This window comes from Molothrus aeneus, chromosome 5, assembly GCF_037042795.1.
Source record: "Molothrus aeneus isolate 106 chromosome 5, BPBGC_Maene_1.0, whole genome shotgun sequence".
Taxonomy (NCBI): domain Eukaryota; kingdom Metazoa; phylum Chordata; class Aves; order Passeriformes; family Icteridae; genus Molothrus; species Molothrus aeneus.
In genome coordinates this window covers 10,624,448-10,637,335 of record NC_089650.1, presented here as the reverse complement: position 1 = coordinate 10,637,335, position 12,888 = coordinate 10,624,448, and the positions used below count along the sequence as shown (strand labels likewise).

Sequence of the window (12,888 nt, the reverse complement as noted above, 5' to 3'; positions counted from 1 at the left end):
AGATTTCTGCTGTCTTGCTCTCTGCCTTTTCATTTTTAATAACAGGAATGTGCATGTTATTTTTACCTCCTCTGCCTAAAGAGACTCCTATTCCCATTGTCTCCAGGAATATATCTAGCTCTCTGGAAGAACTCATGTCAAATACTGCAAAGTATTCTGACTACAGAAGCCAAATCTCAAATCCTCAGGCTCATCCAATCTTAATCAGTTTGGTGGATCTGACTTAAGCCCTCCACTTGTGCCCATAAAACCAGTGTGTAGCTTCTGGCCTGCAAAGAGTGAAGATGGGACCAGGAGATGATACACTGTGGGCAAATGGAGGTGCATAGATAAAGTTGAGGAGCCAGAATAGAAGAAGATGATGTTTCAGATTGCTTGCCAACTCTGTGAGTGGGAATTGTGCACAATGCTAGTCTGTGCTCAGGGACACTGGAGATGGGAGTTACACAACATGAGCTTCACTGTGTGCTGTCAGTGCTCCCAGATTTATAAAATTTTGTTCATCTATTCTTATTCACAGTGACAATACCACCACTGGTAAGCAGATCCCCTGGAAATGAACAGCATTGTTTATGAAGCAACATACACATTAGCATGTGGCAGAATTAGCTCCTAATATAGCTTTATTTTTACAGGAAAGACAAAATCCTATTTTAATGCAAGCTTATTTGGTTTCAGAAGAGTTAATGATCTTCTAAATATTTTTTAAAAAAACCCAGACCATCAAAAAACAACCCCACAACCTCATAACCAAAGTGAAAATAATGCATCACTCAGACAGACTTACTGAAGGATTCTGAGTAATATTCCACTGAAACAGAAAAAGTCCCTATTCAGAGAAGAGAAGATGTGGTGCACGGGGAAGGGGACAGCTAAGTCCTGACTTGCTGCCAGCTTTCCCTCCCCAGGGTAGGGATAGTACTGCTGGGGCAAACATTTTGTGAAGAACACAAATCCATGGGGACTTCTGGGGAAGGAATCAGCACCCGGCAGGAGTTAGAGCAGAAAGGCACAGCCTCCTTCACCCTTCTATCTGTCATCAGTGTTTCTTTTTAATAAACCAGAATGACTAGGGAAGAAAAAGACAATATGCTGAGCTGGCACCATTGTTGAATTATTAAGCACAAACATAACCTTGACTTGTTTTCAACTTAAAAAAGTTAAAAGCTGAATGAATGCTTCAGTAACAAAGCCACAACAAACTCTGCAGTGCACATGGATGACTTCTTCATGTGGAGGCATGACAATTTTTGACTTGGCCTGCTCATACCTCACTAGTCCATGTTCCTCTTCAGAAGATTTTCTGGAGCTCATGTGTACACAGACACACTCACACACATGCATGCATAAACTTGTATTGAAAAATGTGAATGTCACTCCACACTCACAAAGCTCAGTAGTCAAGTTAAAAGATCTAAACACACCCAACTCTCTTTTTCCACTTAATTCCCAGCAGCCCAAAGGCCAGGAGGGGCTCAGGAGAGGGGTGCTGTGGTGAGGCAAAACCTACAAAGAGTAACTACTCAGAAGTAACAGGCCAAGCAATCTCTCCACTTTGCTTCAGCACCCCTGCCTTCACCCCTTCCGCAGTGAGGAGTTTCTGAGGACAGAGCAGATGCAAAAGAAAACCCCTTCAGGACACATGGGGAAACCTGTGATGGTGTTCACAGGGGTTCTTGGATGAGGGAAGAGATGAGAATGTTGATTCCATGTTTCAGAAGGCTTGATTTATTATTTTATGATATATATATTACATTATAACTATACTAAAAGAAATATAAGGAAAGGTTTCACCTCAGAAGGCTAGCTAAGCTAAGAATAGAATGGAATGAATAACAAAGGTTTGTGTCTCGGACAGAGAGTCCAAGCTAACTGGGCTGTGGTCGGCCATTAATTGTAAACATCCAAGATGGGCCAATCACAGATTCACAGATCCACCTGGTGCATTCCACAGCAGCAGATAACCATTGTTTACATTTTGTCGCTGAAACCTCTCAGCTTCTCAGCAGGAAAAATCCTAAAGAAAAGGATTTTCACAAAAGATGTCTGCGACAGAAACCCTCCCCTGGGCTTGAACACAGCACACAACACCCCACTGATCCCAGTCTAGCAACAAAGCCCTGAAAATCATAGAAACCATAGCATACTTCCCTCTGCAGACATGACTCCTGTCTCTAAGTGGATTTAGGATTGTTTACTGTTGTTCCTTTTACCCCCTGCTCCCCCAACCTCCTGGCTGCAACTGGATGCTCAGACACCCTCCAGCTCCTTGCCCTGCTAGAGAAGTACCTTCTCTCCTCTCTCCTTTCCACAGAGCAATGATGCTGTCACCAATGCCATGGCATGTGGTGGATGGTGAGCTCAGAGCACCACAGCAGTGCTACTCAACTTGTCATCCTGGACACAAAGATCGTGTGTGAGTGAGCCAAAACCGTGTTTGTTTTTCCACTGATTAAGAAGAATCACGGTGTTCCTTCTCGTACAGTACTGACCTGCCTGGAGAGAGGGGGTGGTTTGATGTATGTTTTCCCCCTGGACGCAAATAATATGGCAGATGTAATTGGTAACATATTGTGGACCTAGCAGAGGTGTAATTTATAGTTTTATGGCTTTCATTCCACGGCGTGCTTGAGCAATCTCTCCTCGTAGAAAATGAAAAGGGAAAAAATGACTGACGCAGAACAAGGCGAGACGTTCTTCCCGCACTCTCCTCTAAAGATAACACCAAAAGACTGAGGCATGGCAAATTAAAGTCAAGGATGTGAAGCACAGCAGCTGCAACTTTCTCAGTGCCACTGTAAAAATCAGGATAATCGCCACCATTAAGGGACAGGCTTTCAACTGGTGCAAACTGGCAGGGCTCCACTTGATATCAGCTGATGCTAAAAACAAGGTCAGCAGTCACTCAACATTGTCAATGTCAGATGGCTGCTGCCTGTGCCCTTTGGTGAAACGAGCTGTTGTTAGGGACTGGTTTCCACATCAACAACCAGCCCCTTGCTGTCCCTGAAACACTGCTGGCAGCCTCAGCAGAGGACAGGAACAGGGGATAAACACTGACTCACCCCAAAAATGGAGGGGATGAAAGAAGCAGTGCTTCTGTGGATAAAGCGAGGAGTTTGGACTCCTCTGCTGCCAGTGCTGCCCTCCTCAGAGGTTACATCTCATCACAGAAAAGGTTTTTTCTTTTTCTCTAAAAAAAGAACTAGGAAATCTTCTTCCTTACATCCAAAATTATTTTCTCACATTTGAGGTTTTAAGGGCATGCATTGTAAGGAAAATAACTCCGTGAGTTCTTCAGCACACTCCGATACCAAGAAATTACAGGCTGATTGACAGCTCGGTGATGGGAAAAGGCGGCTTCTGCAGAAAAGTAATTTTTATTGCAAATTTTCCTGTGCAGTTAATGCGAGAAAAACACAATCCTAAATTTCCTGAGGACACAATAAAACTGTGCTGGTGGCATGTTGTTTCTTTCAAAAAGGATTTTTGCTCCATGGCAATAGCAGGAACAGTAATAAATGTGAATAAAAGTTGGATGGTTTTGTTACAGGAATCAAATTCCTCATTACAGCCTGTAATATGATTTACACCTTCAGCCTTTTGATTACACGGGCTGACAACAGCTTGCCACAACATCCATGAGGGAACACGCCAGCAGTAAAGGGGTGATCCATGCCAGCCAAGCCCAGTGGCACCAATGCCTTAGAGACAGTGGGAATGTCCCCGGGGAGCATTCCTGCTCCTGGGGTCCTGGAAAGACAGAGGGGCCATAAGCTGCTGAGGGATGGAAAATGGGATGTTTCACTCAGGAAAAGTTCTCTTAACCCCCCATTCACAGGTCTGACAAGAAACCTCCTGTGCAAGGCTGGGCCTCTCATATCACTTCCCTTCTCTGCAGGAAGATCCCAGCAGTCAACTTGCTGCATTTTGCATGGAATGCCCAAGGCTGGCACCTGGCTCCTGATCTTTCTGCACTCTGCCAGGAGTGGAGGGAGTGAGGATATTTGGCATGAGCAGCTTCACCCACTGAGCATTCCTGCCCACCTGAAGCCCAGGTCAGCAGCCCCACCTACACCACCAAAAGCTTTGGCTGGGCTAAGCCAAGTGGCAATTCCAACTGAGCTGGTCCCTGCCCTGGCATGGGTGCAAGGCAGGCCTCTATTAGCCAGCCAGGATGAAGCCAGGATGCCACAACAGCTAAATGCATATCCTGAAGAGTGTAAGTCTAAGTTTTATATCACCCCTGAGCACAGCGAATCTCTGGGCTGGGAGCAGAATCAGGGCTGGGCACCATGCATTAAATAAAATTGATAGTTCCTTTCTTTAATAATGAGTTTAGTGTAGTCATTTAAAGCTCTCACAAAACTGATAGTAACTGGACTTAATGGGGCCTTCCCTGTCCTTGATATGACTCACATAACTCCTCATAGCATCTACATGAGCTGAAGTAGGTAGGGTGCAGCCAGGGGACAGTGTTAAAACAGCTGGAATGACTTTTTTTAAAGACTTGAGGTTTTTTGTTCCTGAGAACTCCTCCCACGTCAGCTTTCACTTAATAATAATTTAGCAGGTGCTATTTACAATTCAGATGTCCCTCTTCTGCATGCACACACAAATCACGCAGCCGCCCCACTTGTACTTCTAACAGGTTTCAGGAAAGCAAATGAGGTAAAGTTCCCTATCCACCCACGTCACCCCAAAGGGCAAAAAATACACTTTGGGGACTAAAGAAGGAACAGTTTGAAAGTCTCTGATGTTTTCTTCTGGTTTACTACCAGCACTTACTGCTGATTTTTAAGTGTGGCCTTTGAGGCGGCAAGAGACCAAGCTGGTGCCGTATTGAGAAGGAAGTCAGACCTTCTGCAGTACCTGCAGAGCTGCCAGTGCTCTGTAACCAGAGGCTGCTTCCTGGCTGCTGCCAGAACGACAGTGCCTGCTTGAAAAATACTGTAGAGAGCACATGGTGTGTGTTCAGCATATAAATGATGCTCGCAAGACAATACTGAAATAAGTATCTTCCACTCCTCCCCAGAGAGGCACAAGCCTGCAAACCCATACACACGCCCAGGCTGAGAAGGCAGTGAAAAGGGGATCTGCCAGGTATGGCTAATGCATTGCACCTTCAAAACAGCCATGTCTCAAGCACAGCACCCTCCTTCACAATGGCCTCTGTGCGGCTCCTTTTGAGGCATTGTCCCCAATACCACTGCACTCTCAGAACCTCCTGAAAATTTATGTCCCTGGAGGCTATACAAATTCTTTCCCTTGTGCTGCCAAATGTTTGGAGACAACGTCAAAGCAGAGCTCAGACCTCAACAGCCTCAGCTCCTTCCTGTTCCTGGTGAGCCTAAGATGTCAAAGGGGCCTTCAATCCAGGTGAAAATTTCCCTGCCTTCCTGTTCTGCTTTTCCTGTCCTGCTAGTAAAACTGTCTCAGCCTAATTAGTAGTTTTCTAAATGTAGTGCACAGCAGTTCTCAAAGATGTAAGATGTGACAGAGCACATCCCCTGCACTGCTCCAGACCTGGATTCACACGGCTCCAACCTGCCATGTTTGATCCATGTCTTATGGCCAAATGAAAAAGCAAGACTTCCCAATGCACAGAGTAGCCATAAACAAAGCCAAATGGACAAAGCCAAGCATCCATCTCCTTCCCTCTCATCCCCACCCAAAAAGTACATCCCTCCAGTGCCATGGCCAGGACACCCTCATCATCATCACCTTCAAATCCCTTATCTCCCTGACAACCCAACTGCCCTCCTACATGTCCCTCTCCTGCATTTATAGCATCAACAAGCCTGCTTCCTGTTTCATTCTGCACATCATGACTTTCCTTTATAGGTATGATGAAAATTATCAACCAGGACTTACTAAGTACTCCTGAGCATGGAGGTGGTGTAGACAGTTACTCCCTGTTGTGGCCTGATCAGGTTATTTTGGCATGTGGCTCAGGATACAGCTATTTTTTCCTCACAAATAATCTTTATTCCCTTCCTCACTCTCCCTTTAACTCCTTAAATCCAGGGCAAATTGTCTGCTGGCTACTGAAAGCTTCTTAGCTGTAATTTAGAAACATTACAATTCTTACTGATCCTTTTGGGGTGGGCTCAGGGGCAGATGAGTCTGAATAACAAGCTGTGGGCTCCTCTGACATATCCCTGGTTTTAGGCACATGAAGCAAAATCTCAGGGACAAATACATACATTTACATTTGAATACTTTATTACACCTCAGTGCAAGATTCTTTCAGGGTCACCTCCATCTCCCACTGGAATAAACTCCAGTAATGACAAGAGATATTACAGATTTCCTCAGTTAATCACATGACTAGTTTATGTTTCACATTATAGTTAATTAACTATGCAACACCTGAGAACACAGGTTAAAATATACCTCACCAGAGAGCCCCATCACTTCCCTGTAGATGCTGCAGTAAGTGGACCTGACATCAATTTCTAGGTCTTGGTGTGAGAAGGTCCAGCAGTCCAGTCTGTGCTCCCCTGAGCTGAAAGATAACCCCTAGATACCTTCTTATGGGAAAACTGGGCACAGTTGGAATAGTGCAAAACTTCTCTTCAGGATACCTCAGTGTTACTGTGTGGAAAGCAAATGAAGGCAGCAAGGGAATACAATTTAATAGTCTACAAAACAGAGTCAGACCCTAGTAGGCAAACACCCTTGCCATGTCTGTCAAAGCTGACAGAAAGACTGTCACCTCTACAGAAATCATGAAATGAGACTGCAAACGCCCTACCAAGACATCAAAGTGCTCTCCAGACACAAAGTGAGAAACCTGGGAGTCTGCAGTGCCCATGTCAGGTCTCTGGGGCTTGAGAAGGCCGATCATAGCCCTGCCAGAGGTACCCCGCTGAGCAACAGTCCTCCAAGCCAGGGGGGACTTCTGGTGTCCCAAGAACATAATGAGGTGGTGAACAATAAAGATGGAGGCAGGGGCAGCACCTGAAAGCCTCCAAGGTCTGCATGAGTATGTGAAGGAACTTCTGCACAATGTAAGCATAAAGACGTTTTTGGAAAGCAGGTGTCAGTAAAGTCAGGAAGAAGTTTTACAACCAAATGATCAGTACTCCCAAGAGCCTCTGAGGAGAAGAAAGTCTGCTTGGGAGTCAGAGATGGGATGAGAAAGAAAGAAAAAGATGAGATCAGACAGGTGGGATTGACAGAAGCCCTGCTTTGAAGCTTTATCTTTGGAGGACACTGAAGGATGTCTAACAAATGCTTTGCTGAAGAAATCCCTCGTTCAGATTTCTTGGAGAGAGGCCCAGCAGAGCTGAGGCAAGTGTGGAATGCTTGGCTGGGGCTGTGCTGCAGGCTGCTGGGGAACCCACGAGCAGCACCACATCTGTTTAAAGAGCTGAAGACTGCAGCAACACCCACAGCACCGCTGAAAATGAGGCATGACATGATGAGGCTCCTATAATGCCATGCTTGAATGAGCTCCTGAAGCACTGGGTACAGCCAGAGGAGATGGGGAAAACAAGCTACCAAGGAACATTTCCTCATCCTGAAATCAAAATGGAGCCAGAAGAGTCCAAAAGCAGCTACTCACATCAATGGGCCAGGTAGGACTGTTTGGCAGCATCATATGTGTTTGGGGCACCTTCCTCCTTCCCATCTGTCCTCCACCATCACAAAGTGGAACAAACAGTCACCACAGCATTTCTATAGCACCCAAAGCTCCCTCTGTAGAACTACACAAGACAATCTCTGCAGTAAACGTGAAACTGGCCATAGTTTGCCTTGTAGTCCAGCCTAATGTCTGATCCCTACATTTAACCTCCAAACAGGTCTGTAAGGCAGGAAGCTCTAGATTCCAACAAGCTCCATCTCTGATTGCTACCTGCTAACAGAGTTACATCCTGAAAGCAGAACTAAAAGAGGGATGACCTTGGCATGGCTCTGCTTTCGAGGCAGCATGGCTCAAGTCTCTGCTGCTCATTTTCCAAAGAGGGGTTGACCACAGTACCCCACCCTACAGGGGAAAGAGAGGACTTTCTCAACCTTCCCGACCCCAGACTTCACTGGCCATCCCACTTGGCCCTCCATTATCTCAGTTTCTGGGAAAGGGGACCAAGGCCTCTCAAAACAGAACCAAAATAAATCAGTTTTCTTTTGCTGCTGTGGTTGTGCCCCCCCTCACCCACACAGCACTGGCACATTTGTGGCTTCCCACAACTGCCTAGTGGAAAGGATATTTTGGCTTTTTCCACGATGGCTGTCTCCCCACCTGGATGACTTTCCACCTGTAAATATTAACTTTGTAATGTCAATGACTCCAACTGGCCTGCAAGTGTGGTGAAACCACAGGGAATGCCTGGCACCTCGCATACCTCACTTGTTAGAAACAACACTACTTGTGAAGGCAAGACATGGGCAAGGCTCACTGGAGTCTCTGGCTGAGCCTCTTACTCCCACAGGATTTTTTCCTAACTGTTTTATTTGCAAAGAGGCCACTGCATGACATTCAGCCCCTGCTTTGTTTATGAATTCTGAAACTCAGCTCTAGCTGGGCTGAAAACATCAGTTTGCCTATCCACAAGGTCTCTTCCTTCATTTGATTTCCATTAGGATACAGATCTTTGGGAGGGAAACAAGCCCCTGGTGAGGTCTGGATGGAATACACAGGATCTGGCCTGAAAAGAAAGATGAATATGCAAGGAGAAAGGTGGGGAAGCTGGGCACAGGGCTCTGCCAAAACAGAAAATTGAGACAGACTGATTTGACCTCCTGACAGCCACACACCACCTTCAAGTAAGAATGACCAAACACAGGACCTACAGAACTCTCAAACATTGAGGGTGTGGGGTGTTTTAGGAAATGAAGAGAAAGGATAGTGCAGGTTGATCACTTGACCTCCAGTTTAAGGAGTTGCAACAATTTTGTAAATAACCTGCCTTCCCATCATCACACCTGACCTGCACAGACAAAAGCTTTCAGTTCCTCAAGAAAACACCTTGAGCATTTTTCACTATCTTCCAGGCTTTTGGGCCAAGAAAACACCCCCAAAGTTACGGCCAAACCAGTCAGTAATCTTTTCTTGCTGTCACCTGTGGCTTTTGGTTTGCATTCCAAAGTAGGACTATAAACCCAGAAATGCATGATGTGAAACGGGCTGTGAGCTGGAACCAGAACAGGCGCGGTAGGACTGAGCCAGCTGGCCCAAAGCAGAAATCACCATGGAGACACAAGGTGCAGGATTGGGATGTGGACTCATTTCTCCCCAAAACAACTGCCTCTCTTGGTCCATTCACCTTTGAGACTGGAGAGTGGCTCTTGTGTGAGACACAGCGATAGGGAGCTGCTGCAGCCTCCATGAGAACTCAGTGTGTTGAAAGGTTTATCTGTGGGAAGCAATGATTCAATTTGCTGTATTTGGGGTTGTACTGACCTCTGTCATACAAAGCACATGGTCACACTCAGGCACACATAGACATGTAAACACTTGAGATGACCCACAAAGGCAGTGAATCTCACAATCCCCAAAAGTAATGAGTGATGCTACCCCAAACAATCCCATAGAAGTGCCTCTGGACACCTGCCTGCCCCAGTGCTGGCTGGCTTGCTGGGGCTGGTGCACTCCTGGTCTCCGCTGTCTTCACATCAACTTCATTTTTAAGCAAGGTCTAATAGAACAGAGGCCAGATCAGTGTACAGAGAAAAGGCCTGTTTGGCCAAGGAAATACAGCCTAGGTGATGTACAAAGCTCTTGCTTACAAGAAAAACCCCTTGATTTTGGGGGATAAACTACATGAAGGATTTCAGAGCCCTGAAGAGTAAACACCCAGAAGCTCAGGAAAGGCTATCTACTTGAGAAAGGAGGATATAAGGCCCTTGTGTGTGATGAAGAAACTCAGGGACAGCACTAACAGCCTACTCCCCCTCAAAGCTCTAGAAGAAAAGAAATCAGTCCAAGGGAAGTCATTAAGAGAAACAAAACAATAAAAATCTCCACCTGTATCAGCAGAACTCCCTGGCTACCATCAGTCTCTCCCCCAGGTTTCTCCTTTGTGCAGGATATGATTATTTATTGACATATTTATTTACTCAGCTCTGCAGTGCTCAACACCATGACTGCTGGGCTTCTTGCACTGTCAAAATTAGTGCATGACAGAAGCTAAACATGGAGATCCACAATGACACAGGCCAAATGCCTGCTGCAATGGGGACCCCACAGCCAGCCTGGACAACAAACACTCCCTTGGTGTAACCTTGCTCCAGATCACTCAGTGCTTTCAAGGCCCTGCACAGCTCCCTGCAGAGACCCAGGCACCAGAGCACACCTCAGGCCCTGTTCAAGTGCTGACCATGAGCACCTGCTGTGCAGCACTCCTGCTGAAACCAAACCTGCAGAACCAAAAATCCACAGCAGAAAGGAGAGATGGCTGCAGATGACAAACCAGCTAAAGGGGCTGTCAAGCCTTCTCCTCATTCCTGATGCTACATTTAAGAACTGACGTGTCACTTTGCGCCTCCAGCAGCACACAGCCACTTGCCCAACCTCTTCAGAAGCATCTTTTTGGCACTGCTACAACTGTTTTGCAGCCATGTGCTTTCAACTCAGAACATTCAATTCTTTCCTTTTCCTACGCAATGAAATGAAAGGATTCAGCTCAGATGCAGCGGGACAATGAGTTCAGAATCACCAATGTGTCGGTGATGTTGCAGCCAAGCTGTCCACAGTCACACCTGTGGGTTTTAACTAATGATGGAAGGGAAGTCTGGCCAAACTGAGTCATGGGGGAAAGAAGAGTTTCTGGGAAAATAAGCTCTGTATGATTTTCTCACAAGGAGCAAATATACCACTGTTTCCACAGGTTGCAGAAAAAAAAATCAAAACAGATTGGTAAAAACTTGTGGTGAAATCACAAGAACTTTCAGGAGGTCCAGGAGAACACTGGGCATCTTAGCTTTGCCATAGTCATAGGAATGACTAGGGGGTAAAATGACCTGGGGTGGGCCTATGGGTTTTGCTAGAAAAACCATGACACTCCCAGCAAATGAGAGAGGGAAACTGCCATTAAAAAAAACCACCAAACCAAAAGAAAACAGCCAGGGGAACTAAAAAGTCCTGTGAACTTTCATTAGACCATATGAACTCAAAACTCACTAAAAACTTTCCAAATCCATATGGATGAGAAGTAAGGGGAGACTGAAAACTAGATGCAACAGAAGCACAATAACTGTGCGAAGAGTTTCAGTGGGAAGCAGCAAATTTACACCCAGTTTAAATGCCCAATTAATTCGATGTTTGCAGTACTCCTTTGTGGACACAGTCCTTGGTTTTGGTAATTTTTCATATCTGAAAATAGCCCCATTTCCCTCTTTGGTTCTTCCTGGGCTCATGGGGGACTGAAATGAGTCACCAGAGGATCAGCTGAGTCATCCAGCCAAATCTTGGAAAGCAATACAAAATGTGTGGTCATCACATCCTCAACTGAGACGTGGATGACGGCAGCACCCCTAGCAACCCACCATGCATTGGGCAGAAAGGGCTGGAGACCAGTGACATCATGAGCTGTCACTGTCAGCCAAGCAGAAGAATGTCTTAAATGAAACTAGGACAATGCAAACAAGAGCTGACAAACATGGCCAGAGCGCAGCCCAGAGGAAAAAGGACCTGGGAGTGCTGCTTGGCTGGCAGCTGAACATGAGCCAGCAGTGGCTCCAGGTGGCCAAGAAGGCCAGGGGCAACCAGATCAGACACTGTGTGGCCAGCAGGACCGGGGCAGTTACTGTCCCTCGGTGCTTGGCACTGGTGGGGGTGCACCTCAAATCCTGTGTTCAGTTCTGGGACCCTCACTAGAAGAAAGACCGTGAGGTGCAACATGTCCAGAGAAGGGCAATGGAGCTGGTGAAGGGTCTGGAGAGTGAGTCCTGTGAAGACCAGCTGAGGGAGCTGGGGTTGTTTAGTCTGGAGGAGGTTCAGGGTTAACCTCATTACTCACTACAACTACCTGAAAGGAAATTGTAGCACATTAGGAGGGGATCAGTCTCTTCTCCCAGTCAACCAGCAACAGGGCAAGAGAAAATGGACTCAAGTTGTGCCAGGGCAGGTTCAGGCTGGGCATCAGGAAGAATGTTTTCCCTGAAAGGGTGGATAAACATTAGAATGGGCTGCCCAGGCAAGTGGTGGAGTCACCATCCCTGGAGCATTCAGGAAACTACTGGAATGGCACTCAGTGCTATGGTTTAGTTGGCACGGTGGTATCCAGTCACAGGCTGGATTCAAGGATCTTAGAAGTCTTCTCCAGCTTTAATGATTCTACGGCTGCTGGTCCTGCACCTGACACAAAGCCCTTCTCCATCCAGTTTCCCCATTCCAGAGGCATTAGGAAAAAGGGATGGCCATCTCCATCTTCCAGATCATGAGATATTCCTAGCCCATTTTCCAACTTCTATGAACCAAAGTTCCAATTCATCCAATTCCTCTAGCGTATCATCAAATCTTAACAAGACCTATTTCGATATGCAATCTCCCTGACAACCAAATAACTGTGACCTTTTAAGAACACAGGTCCATGTTTCATTTTTATGTCTAGTATCTGCAGAACAAAAAGGAGTGGGGCAGTTGCTTTTGGGCAGAGAAAATTTATTTACCAAGCAGGTTTTTTATGGTGATTACAAAAGTTTAACAATCAAATTCAGGACAGTTGTTCTCTTTGTGCTGTCGTGGAAAAACAGCCCCAGTTTTCAGGGACTGGGAACCCTGTTCCTGCACAGCTTGCTGTCACCCTGCAGAGCTCATGCCACAATCCACAGCAGAGCCAAGCATGGAGGACCCTGAAGCACCAGGGGGTTACAGGAATAGCACATGCGGCACATCAGTATACAGGTCCCTCTGTGGCTCACCCAGAAAATCCACTGGCT

The 12,888-nt window shown here is 46.2% G+C and overlaps 1 protein-coding gene across 5 annotated transcripts in view; it reads right to left on the bottom strand.

Moving 5' to 3' along the window:
• Positions 1 to 12,888, bottom strand: part of HIPK2 (homeodomain interacting protein kinase 2) — a 140,816-nt gene that overhangs the window by 99,063 nt on the left and 28,865 nt on the right. The gene's annotated exons all lie outside the window — the stretch shown is intronic.